Raw genomic sequence first — 12,500 nt, 5'->3', positions numbered from 1 at the left:
TTCAAGCAGAAGCCACTGCAATGCTTCAATTGTTTTAAATTTGGGCACCCGTCTAAAGTTTGCAGAAATGAGATGTGTGGTATTAGCTCCAAATCTTACCATGGAGAGTGTGCACTTGGTGCCAGGTGTTTAAATTGCAGCTCGAATCATAAATCCACAGACAAGAGCTGCGAGCTATATAAGTTAGAGGAAGCTGCCCTCAACAAATCGAACTTAGAACATATATGTGTGACCCATGTCAAAAGACTGTTAAATAAATCAAAAACATATGCTAAGGCATTAAAATTAAACCAACCTAGTACTGCCAATAGCTGAAAAAAAGTATACCATCTGATAAAATGTCAAATAACGAGGTAACCATATTACCCCCTGAGGCTTTACCACGGTGTATTAACACTAGGTCATTGCCCATTGCTGTACAGCCTTCATCCCCCATTACAAAAAAATAATACAAACCTCTCTCAGGCCATGTCCTTGCCTGATCTGATGGAGGTTCCACTTGAGACTAACTTACCTGGTGCACCTGTAGTGGGAAAGGTGCAAAAGCCTCGAATCCCACCATCTATTAATCGTAAAAGAGAGAGACCTCCATCTCTCTCTCTCTCTACCCTCTATTAGAAACGTTAAGGTTATGACATCAAATAAATTTGATGTTTTGTCTGTTGATGTTTCTAATGAACAAGAAGATAAACTGAATAAATCAGAAATTCAAGTTGAGGTCCACCATCCACCTCAACAAATAGATCAAAAGGATACAAAGAAAAACACAAACGTAAAACCCAACATAACAAGACCACCTCTGAAGAAACCTACAGGTAATAATGCTGATTAAAAACTGCTAATGGGAAGACCTCATCTAAGATGTCTTCCAGAAATAATACATAGTTTTCTCTTCCATTTTGCAATTGAACTGTCAGGGTTTGAGGGCGAAATATGAAGAACTTGAGCTCTTAATTAATGAACATTCCCCCATAATTGTATATCTACAGGAAAGTATGCTTGATTCTAACACTCCTCGAGAGTATGTTAGCTATAGAACACCATATAATCAACCAGCAGGGAGCCATGGTGGAAGTCTCATGTACATTCGTCGAGATGTTCCCCAAATACCTATGTCTATACGTACAACACTGCAGGCAGTGGTTGTACAAATTGATATAAGGAGAAAATATCCAATATGCTCTTTGTGCTTACCTCCAAATGATGTTTTATATGATGATTTGGCAGAGGTTATTCAACAACTCCCTCAACCTTTTCTCTTACTGGGAGATATGAATGGTAGACATCCTTTATGGGGTGATGTTTTGGCCAACACAAGGGGCAATATTATCTCATCAATTGTGGAGAATGAGGATGTGGGACTCCTTAATACAGGAGAGCCCACGCACTTCCATGTTCAGACAGGTACCTTGTCATGCATTGACCTTTCAATCGCAAGCTCTAACTGCCTTCTTGATTTTGATTGGAGGACGTTAGATGATTGGCATACTAGTGATCAAGAACCAATCATTATAAACACCAACAAGGGTCCACCTTTGCAAAGATCGCCACGATGGAATCTAGACAAGGCAGACTGGGTTAAATTTTCTGACCTAAATGAAATTGAAGAGAGAGTAGAACAGTTAGAAAGTATTGATGATGCCATAGACCTACTGAATGGAACTCATTCATACAGCAGGAATCAATTTGATTTCCAAAACCACAGGACTATTCAAAAGATGACCAGTCCCGTGGTGGTCCTCAGAATTAACAGCCTTGCACAGAGCCACCAGAAAATCCCTGAATAGATTGCTTAGACGCCGTACGGATGAAAATTTGATATACAAAAAGTGTAGAGCACAGTTCCGCCGTGCCATGAAAGAAGCTAGACGAATCTTGGCTGGCTTTTGTTTTCTCAATTAATAGTAGAACACCATCATCTTCTGTATGGAGGAAAATAAAAAAGATTGCAGGCAAATTTACCCCGAACCCACCACCAGTGTTGAAAGTGAATGGTCAGTTTGTGACTGAAGGAAATGAAGTTAGCAATGCCCTGGCTGACCATTTTTCAAATGTATCGTGCAAGAGTGTAGCAGCTCCTGGTCACCAGTACTGGAGCATTGGTCACCAGTACAGGAGCATTGAAGAAAAGAAAATTGTAAATTTTGCAACAGGAAGAGAAGAATCGTATAATTTTCCTTTTACTGAAAGAGAACTTGATTCTGCACTCGCTACTTGCAATAATACAGCTCCTGGACCAGATGGAATTGCTTATGCAATGGTTAAACATGTACATTTTAATGCAAAGTTATTTATTTTTAGTATTATTGATAGAATATGGCATGATCATAGTTAACCAAGTGTTTGGGAACTAGCTATTATTTTAGCCTTTTTAAAACCTGGTAATGACAAGTTTTTAGCAGCAAGTTCGTTCGTTCTTATAGATTGCCATGCATATAGCATGACACGGGCTCTTGTCGTTGGACAGCCCGTAAGAGAATGAATCTGTAAAGAGGAGATTAGCAGCAAGCTATCGACCTATTACACTGACTTCGTGTTTATGTAAAATCATGGAGAAGATGGTCAATGCAAGGTTGATGTGGTACCTTGAAAAGAAGGGTATTTTATCACTAATTCGATGTGGATTCAGAAAAATGCACTCAACAACTGATGTGTTAATAAGACTTGAGTCCTCTATTTGTGAAGCCTTTGCTTCCAAACAGCACCACGTGACAGTTTTTTTTTTTTTACCTTGAAAAGGCATATGATACCACATGGAGATATGGTATACTTAAAACAATTCATGAACTAGGATTAAAAGGAGAACTACCACTATTTATTCAGTCATTTCTTTCGCATAGAGTTTTTCAAGTGAGAGTGGGGGAAACTCTATCAGAGAGTAAGTGTCAGGAAGAAGGAGTTCCTCAGGGGAGTGTGCTGAGTGTAACCCTGTTTGCACTAGCAATTAATGGAATATCCTCAGTCATTCCCCAAGATGTTCTCTCAACATTATTTGTGGATGATCTCTCAATATCATTTTCTGGCACTAGAATGGCAATGGTTGAGAGAAAATCCAACTCTCTATTGACAAAATCATCCAGTGGGCTGACATGAATGGATTTAAGTTCTCGACAAGTAATACTACCATTGTCCATTTTTGTCGTATCCGGGAAGTACATCCAGACCCGGATATATACATCAAAGGTCAACGGATACCATGTGCAAGTAAAGCTAAATTTTTAGGTTTGATATTTGATTGTAGGCTTACATGGGTTTCTCACTTAAAAGCGTTAAAAGCTAAATGTCTCGAGGCTCTGAATATCTTGAAAGTATTGTCCCATACATCATTGGGGCAGACCGCTATACTATTTTAAAATTATGCAAGGCCTTGATTTTTTTCCAAAATTAGTTATGGATGTGAAGTATACTCTTCAGCCACCCCAAGCCGTTTAAAAATATTAGACTCAATACATCATGCAGGTACTAGATTGTCTACAGGAGCATTTAAAACCTCACCTATCCCAAGTCTCCTTGTTGATGCTGGGGAGTTACCTCTAGACCTTTACCGAATATATTCCATTATTCGGTATTGGTTTAGATTGCAAAGACTCCATAACTCTTTAGCCTTTCAGACTGCAAGCCTTGTAAGACACGCATCATACTTTGAGTTGCACCCAAAATTTCCTCAACCTTATGGCTTTCGGGTGAAACGATTATCAAACAGTCTGGATATAATTAGAAGTAAGGTACTTCCATTCAAGGTATCATCAACGCCTCCATGGAAATTACCAGAGATATCTTTTTGTAAATATTTTATTGGAGTTAAGAAGAATAGGACTGACCTAGAAGCCAGATCTCTTTTTATGGAACATGTTGAAGAACATAGAGGGTCGACTTTTATATATACTGATGGCTCCAAATCTGAGGCTGGCGTTGGATTTGGAGTACATAGTAATGGTTTTAATTGTAGAGGTGCACTTCCTCTAACAGCTTCCATATTTACTGCCGAACTGTATGTAAATACCTTTGTTTAAAAAGTTTCTTTATATAGTATTCAGTTCACAAACAATTTATATATTTGATTTTTTTTATTGAATAAAATAAAGTGCAACCTTACAAATTTAGAAATCAGTAATCCTTACCTCAAGAGTTACTACAAATCTCTCCGCCGTTGATATTGGTCCCCTGTAATTGGTATCGAATTTTGATATTCGAGACATGATGCCCTCGTGAATTAGGTCAAAGGTTTTCGGCGACATCGGACAATATTCATAAAACTTGTCTGGATGCTATCGTAGCTTATGAAAAACTGTTGCATATTCTCCACTCTTTCCTCGTTCTAAATTTGTCATGAGTCCAGATTTTCCTGTTCTTAAACACTTCTAATTTTGTTGACAGCAATGAGTCATAAAGCAAAAATTCGCACGTTCCCTCCATAACGACTAGGTGCTGAACTGTCCATCTTGTAACCGTCGCTTGTTGTCAGGTTGGGCCACACCCGCAAAAGACGGACATGCTTATACACGCCCAAGGCTGCTTAGCCGTGTTGGATGCACGCGATAGATTCGGTGGGGCCTAAGCCTAAGGGGCTTAGTAGAGCCCCTGGAAGTGCTAGAGCCTTTCCCTTCCTTTATGTCTCTCTTCGTCTCTGAGATCTTGCTTTATATCCTCTTGTTCCTTCCGGAACACTGCCAACATCTGCTGGATCGACTCTAGGAGCGCTTCGCTCCTGCCGACCTGCACATCCGGTTGGGGAGTTAGGGCTGAAGGGGTTGACGGCACAGGTTGATATACCATCGCAGTGAACTGAGGGTCCTCAGTCACCGTCGAAACGGATCCTTCTTCCTCCATAGGTGGTTGAACCACTTCTTCAGGGCCTCCTTGCAGTAGGTCCTGTTCGGTGTCGGTGGACACCTCCGACATCTGTTCTTGGTGGATGTCCATGCCTTGCAGTGCCTTGTTGATGTCCACGTCCACTGTCAGTTGGATGAAGGGAGGCTGGACCTGTACCTGGGGCACAACTGCACTGGATTGAGCCTTAGGGAACAGAAGGGATCTTAAAGATTCGTTAGGTAGGTAAGGTCCCGGAGAGTTCTTACCCACCTTCGAAGGGCTTCCCTTGCTATATCCCTTGACTCCGTATTGTCAAGGATCTCTTCCCCGAAGCCGTCGGTCAGCAAGGTCGAGCAGTTGGAGCATCCCTTTGGGTCCCAGTACCTCAGGGATCCAGATACGATGTAGCAAGGGGCATAAGACCTGCACATCGTATGCCCACAAAAGTCCTTACTCTTGTGGCTGCAGAACATGACTGCACTCTTCACCATTGGCTCCTCCTGTAAGGAAAGAAAGGGTGAAATGAGTATTCAGTTGTTTATATTATTGATATAAATGCATACTTATAAATAGTAATACTTACTATTATATTTAATTGCTTAGGACAGTAAGCTAGAAAGGAAATAGGAAAGACACATATCTGTGTTTCCTCTCCCAGACAATTGGTGAGACCTCCGTCAATATCAATATTCAAATTCCTTATTGGGGAAAATACAGGGTGGAATAACTCCCGTACGTAGAACCGGAGTTAGTGAATATTTACACTAACTCCTCCGCCTGTAGAATATTGATACTGAACGGTGTTTCATAAGTGTCCCGATAATCAAAGGATTCATGAGGGTGTTGAGGGAATACTTCAACCTCAGCATATTATGCGGTCCCAACAATAGACTGTGAAAGGATACACAGAGTATGTTAGAAATACTGTATTGTTACATACTGTAGTTTTACTGGCTACTGTATTGTTGTATACTGTAGTTTTACCGGTACACTACCGCGGTTAGGCTAGTGCCTGGCGGCACTAACTGATAGAGAAAGAATGGAAAGGAGGATTTCCTATTATTACGGCTTAGCAGAATAATTGGAAGTATAGGAGGGCTACTGCCGCCTACTGTCTCCTGGCCAGAATGTGAGTTCTAGTGGTAGGGGAGGAATGCATCTGATTCTAGCTTCCATCCAGCCACAACTTTTGCCGCCAGCTTTACTGCCGGTTGCATGGTCTGTGGATGGCAGCCCAAGAGAGGACTGAAGAATTCTCAACAGTATAAGGGGTTTCCCACCGGCAGCCGTCAGGGCCGGCTCAGTCTTTCCCCCCGGGGCATTCGCTTCCGGTGAAGGGAGGACATGAGGAGTTGGCCGAGGCGGCAACCTAACCGCTGCTGTTAGGGTCCCGGCCGGCAACTTAGTCAACCCAGCAAGCCGGGATGACTGTCAGAATATCGGCGAAAGAATGTTGTGATGCCTAGGCCGACACTAAAGGACAGAGGGGGGAGGGAAAAGGGTCTTATAGTTTGCAGGGGAGAAAAGAGGCGGCAGGTATGTCGTGGTCGCCAGAGGAACAAAGATTGCCCTGTCGGCTATAAGACGTGTCTTATAGTTTACAGGGGAGAAAGGCGGCGGCGGGTATGCCGCCTACTTTCGGCTGTAAACTAAGGAAACATAGCTTCCCATGCTGACAATGTCGTGGGTGGCAGAGGAACAAAGATTCCCCTGTCGGCAACATTGTCGGCTGCAAGACGGTACACCCTGAGTTACCGTCATACTTTGAAGCCGGGATACTCGGTGGCAAAGAAGATAAACGGTAAACAACTATTAAGTCAAGCCGGAGTTTACTACTCGGTGGCGATGACGAAAGATAGGGTTGCCACTTTTGATGGCAGCGCTCAGGGGGGAAAGAAAGGGTTTAGCCTTTTTTCTCTAAAAGAGAAAAGTATCGAATTATACCCATAAATTCTAGGGGATATATATCCCCGACCGAATTTATAGGAAACGATACGAAGAGGTTAAACAATGGGATTTACTTTACTAATGTATACAAAACTGGTTAGGCTAGCCTAACTCCTGTGGGGACCGCGGCTATGATTGGTACCACTGGGGTCCCTGTCGTATATGAAAGTAACGCTACATATCGGAAGAGGAAATATAATGTATGCAAATCTTCACTAGTATAATTTGCCTAACTTAAAAAGATTCTTTATAGATAAATACTGGGAGTGTCGCACTACTGACTAAATAAAATGCATTTATGGCGTGCGACGGCGGTCTCAAAATGGCTGCCTCTGGTGTCGGCTGCGCTCCACTGAACACACTTAAATTATATGAATTTAACTAAGAGGGAAGCCTTAAAATTATACACAGGAAAGATAAAATACTCAAATTTCCAGAGGATGAAGATGCTGGAGATTGCATGATAATATTCTAAAAAACGGTAACAACACCGAGAGAAACATGGGAGCGCACTTAGCTTAAATGCTACAGTTCAAAGGAATGATGGGCCGTAGTAGTACGGAGAGGAGGTCCACCGGGTACCTTGATAACGGCTCCCCTTTCGTTTGCCACTCTTCCCCCTTAAAGAGTAAATTTATTCTGGGTGAAGATTGCTGGATGTCGTATCAAAAAATACATCCCCTGATATTATGCGATATCCTTAAAGATATATTAAGGATACTCGTGCCAGGAGTTAGAATTCTGGAGACCTACGAGCTGACCAAAATATATGTATTCTTTGGTGCATCTATTTTTTAAGGTAAATTGTTTTTATTTACTTCCTTGAGTTTTTATATAAACTTTTGTATTTTTTTTTATCAAGTACCAAGCTAATAATATAATGCTTTATGCTTGTGGGATATTCTTCAGCTTATTTTACTCTTCATCAGTTGTATGCAACTTGATACCTCTTTCATACTTAACTTTGACATTATATTTTCTAACCTTTAAAACATTTCCTGAAAGTGTTGAGCAGCAGAAGAAAATGGCTTCCCCAAAGTTTGTATTTTACTTATGCTTAGTTGCTGCAAGTATGTTATTCCTCTTATATCAAATCTAAATAGAATAACCAATAACTCTGTCTAGGTCAGCATAATTTATTTGCCTCTTGAAGCAGAGAAACAGTAGGCTACTACAGTTTAAATCACATAGGAAAAATTCCGACCTGGTCCTCTCATATTAAGATTTTTTAAAGCCTAAAACGATTTTGTTAGGGGAAATTCATTTGAATCCAACCCCTTTGTTTTCCCAAAATCTGAAGTTAAACTATTTTAGTTTTGACATGTTGGGAACAAATTTACCTTTAAAACTACATATTTTGTATCTACTAGAGCATAGAAATTGACAATAGAATTAAATTTCTATGTGTATCTGAAGGCCATTTTCTGTTAGAATATAACCAATATCAATTGTTATCATCTGTTTTAGCAATTTTATTAATAGCTTCAAACTGCATTTCACTTCAATGGTCGTATATCCAGAACCTTATCAGGTAATATATTTCCTCAGTAGTCTACCACAAAGCTGCTCACTAGCTATACCACAAACAATTTTACTGATAACCAAAACTACAATTTTATCTTTAAATATTAGACCAGTATACTTTGTGATATCTTCACGAGACTTTTGTAAAAATCACACTTTCCAAATACAGTCGTGTACTGTAGTGATTGGATTCAAATTACTGTATGCACCTAACTTCTATACTGTGGTTTCAACTTCCTATCGTTAGTCTTCCCAACTAACATACTAGAATTCTCTCCTACACCACTAATCTCTATTGGTTAATAGTAGAGTGAGCTTCACATTGAATTTTCAACCTTTCTCAGAGATTACTAAGTAAATGTTAAAATCTTCTAAGTATCTCCTTTTTTCGGTTTTATTCCTTTTAAAGTCTAAAAGGTCTAAAATTCGTTCATCTTGGGAAGATGAAGCCACATCTTGTCATTTAAGAGTGGTGTAGGCTAGAATAATGCAGAACAATGTTATAGAGGGCCATCCTACCCATGGCTACTTTCCTTTTGGTAAGGGTAGAAGAGACTCTTTAGCTGTGGTAAGCAGCTCTTCTAGGAGAAGGACACTCCAAAATCAAACTGTTGTTCTCTAGTCTTGGGCAGTGACATAGCCTCTGTACCATGGTCTTCCACCGTCTTGGGTTGGAGTTCTCTTGCTTGACTGTACACTCGGGCACACTATTCTATCTAATTTCTCTTCCTCTTGTTTTGTTAAACCATTTATAGTTTATATAGGAAATGTTTATTTTAATGTTGGTACTGTTCTTTGAATATTTAATTTTTCCTTGTTTCCTCTCCTCACTGGGCTATTTTCCCTGTTGGGCCCCTTGGGCTTATAGCATCTTGCTTTTCCAACTAGGGTTATAGCATAGCAATTAATAATAATAATAATAATAATAATACTAATAATAGTAATAATAATAATAATAATAGGTATTCCAGAAGGATGGAGGGAAGAGTACCTAAAGAAAGGTGTTGAATTTATATCGTACACTATATCAAACAAATGTTAGATGACAGGAGTTCAGATCGCATCTTTCACTCAGAAGAAAATATGCATATAATGAAAATTTTGGATCCAAATTTCAAACGGTGCTAGTGTGTTTTCGAACCTAGATTTACGTCTTAATCATCGTTTACTTTTTTTATAATAGAACTCTTTACAAAAAAAAAAAAGTTATATAACTTGACTGGCGATTTGTGGTACTTGCAGTCTTGGAAATATAAATCTAGGGCCATGCCTTAGAGGAAGAAGTAATAAACGAAAGCTCGTTTGAATCTGAGCAAAATTAGTGAAACAATTAGTCTCAAGCTGGTAAAAGTTGAATTTTATAAAGGGATGTAGTAAATGTATTTTATTTATGAGTAACTTTCCATCAGGCAAATTTCTGATGATTTAATTGATTTGTCCCCCTAGTTCATGAAAGGGTTACGATACTTAATCTGTCACCGTCCATTCTACTCTAAAACAACATCTGACGTCATTGAAGTATATTTTGCACGTGAGACACAGGAAAATAGTACTTTTATGATTTTAGCTGTATTACATATGTTGGTGTAATGATGATAATGTAAGATGTCATTGATAGGCTACATATTGAAATACCGACGATATATATATATATATATATATATATATATATATATATATATATATATATATATATATATATATATATATATATATATTATGTGTGTGTGGACATGAATCATGGTATGAAAATTAAACAAATCTCCAGTAGATTTAGTAGATTTGAGAACAAAGCCCTCAGAAGGATATTGGGAGTTAATTCGCAGTATAGGATTAGAAATGAAACTAGAGAGTTTACTCGAGTGCCATATGTTGATGAAATCATGATGAGGGGTAGATGGAGATGGTTTGGGCATGTCCTTCGCACTCCCCAAGAGAGATTAGTTCACCAAACGTTCAGAAGGTCTCCACAAGGCACTAGAATAGTTTGAAGACCCAGGCCTGCCGTCTCAATACACAAGGCCTGGGTCTCAGAATTATGACGTCACGGCCTGCGTCGTTACCGAGTTCTCTATTTCAAACATACTTACCCTCATTTATTTATTTGTTCCTGTTCCTTTAACAGTATCGACTACTTACGTTCTTCTAACACCCCTTATGGTGCTATTCTACTAGTTATTTCTGTTTTTATACATTTATGTTACTTCATAAATTCATGAAGTATTGACCTGGACTAGGTCAGATTATTATTTTTTCACCTTATTATCATGTTGAAATAATAACAATAATAATAATAATAATATATATTTTCACCTTATTGTCATGATACTGTAATGATAATAATATAGCAATACATTTTTCACCTCGTTCTCATTCTATGATAATAACAATAGACACACTCTTGAGAGCCTAAGATTTTATTAAAGTAGTAATCTGCAACATACATGAAACATGTTACACACATCAAGACTGCATTTTAAGGGAAATTACAAACAATTCATAGCATTTCAAAATGACATATTAGAGTACAGACAAACTTTCCTGCAAAATTACCTTAGTTGTCAAGTGTTGAAAGTTTTCTCTTTTTACTTTTTTCATGACTTATTTTGTTATTGTAACACTTTGCATAATTATTTAATAATATATTGGACAGAGGCACTGCCGTCTCAATACACAAGGCCTGGGCATGCCGACCGTGTGAGAGCTGTGACGTCATAGCCAGCGTCGGTTGATCCAAGCAGCTGCGCAGCAAGCGTTACGTTCAAACTCAGTCTGCAATCTGTCTTCATCCAAGCAATAGCCTCTGGCGATGCTCCCTTGGTGATTGGTATTTTACCCTCTAATATTGGATTTCATACTGGATATTATGCAAGGTAAGAGTTGTACATGGTTTACCTATTGAATTTACTGTAGTAATATAAAAATGTTGTGGTTTATAACTGCATTACCAGTCGGTTTATATACAAAAGCCGGTAATTCCAGCTGGGTATGTTTGAATATCTTGGGCAAATACCGTAAACTAAACTTATTGCATTGCTACTTCGCTTGTTATATAGTCATTGATAACAAGATCTGCTTTGAGAGGAACAGGATGTAAGGCAGTATTACACTGTAATGCAGTTTTAAACTGGGATGTGATAAAATTTTAAATTTACTGTCACTGTTTTGTATCTCGTGTGGCCGTACGAGAACGCGACAGTGTTTTTGATAATATAAAGGCAAAAAGCATAGGCAACAAATTTCTTATCATAATTCAACTCAATGTATGTTGTTTGATCGGTTACTAGTATTTTAAAGTTTGGATGAGGAATGTTTTCTCAAAAATTATATAACAATAACATTATCTGCCATAAAATCAACAGGACGTAAGCAGGGTGACGAGATTCTGAAAATTTAAATAAGGGACGCCTAAATCAATGGCGTAAGGAAAATTTTTCCGTTGGGGGGGAGGCGGCGTTTAAAATGGCACTCTCGCAATTTCTGCGTATCTGACAGCAAATTGCAGCATAGAAAAATGCAATTTTGGACGATTTTCATAAGACCAATTGAAATTTTTACACAACGACTATCAACACCGGTAGGCCTACATTGTACATTTACCAAAAACATACTGACGATGTTGATTCTTTGCTATAAACTCAATCACAATATCTATCAAGTCAAGGCTATCGCTTTTCTAAGCATTCTGTTTTTTTTTTTTCTTACGATTTAGTATAGCTATAATTTGGTCGTCGGTTCCAATTTTATTGTTAAATCTTTAACGCCTTTCGTTTAATTGATATTTCACAGAAGACAATTATCTAATGTTTTAATTGATATTCAGCAATACTGCATTGGTTATAAATAAATCAAGGTTTCTAAAGTGCTTTTGTATTAGCAAAATAGACATACACACACGTATATATATATATATATATATATATATATATATATATATATATATATATATATATATATATATATATATATATATTGCTTAGGCCTGTTACTCATAATTCCTTGGTGGCGTTCATAACTGGAAGATAGCTTTTCTCCTGACGAACTGTCCTGCAGATAGTTTTCAGAATAACATCTAATTTTTGATGGAGCGTGTAAGCTTCACGAATTAGTCTGCTTTGAATATGACCTGACTTTCGTCGAGAACTAATGTCAATCTCACTGTAAAAAGTGGAAATGTAAACCAGCGAAACAGTGGAGGGCATGCAAGATCGGCCATG

This window comes from Palaemon carinicauda, chromosome 30 (genome assembly GCF_036898095.1).
Source record: "Palaemon carinicauda isolate YSFRI2023 chromosome 30, ASM3689809v2, whole genome shotgun sequence".
Lineage (NCBI taxonomy): Eukaryota > Metazoa > Arthropoda > Malacostraca > Decapoda > Palaemonidae > Palaemon > Palaemon carinicauda.
Note: the sequence above shows the minus strand (reverse complement) of the source record.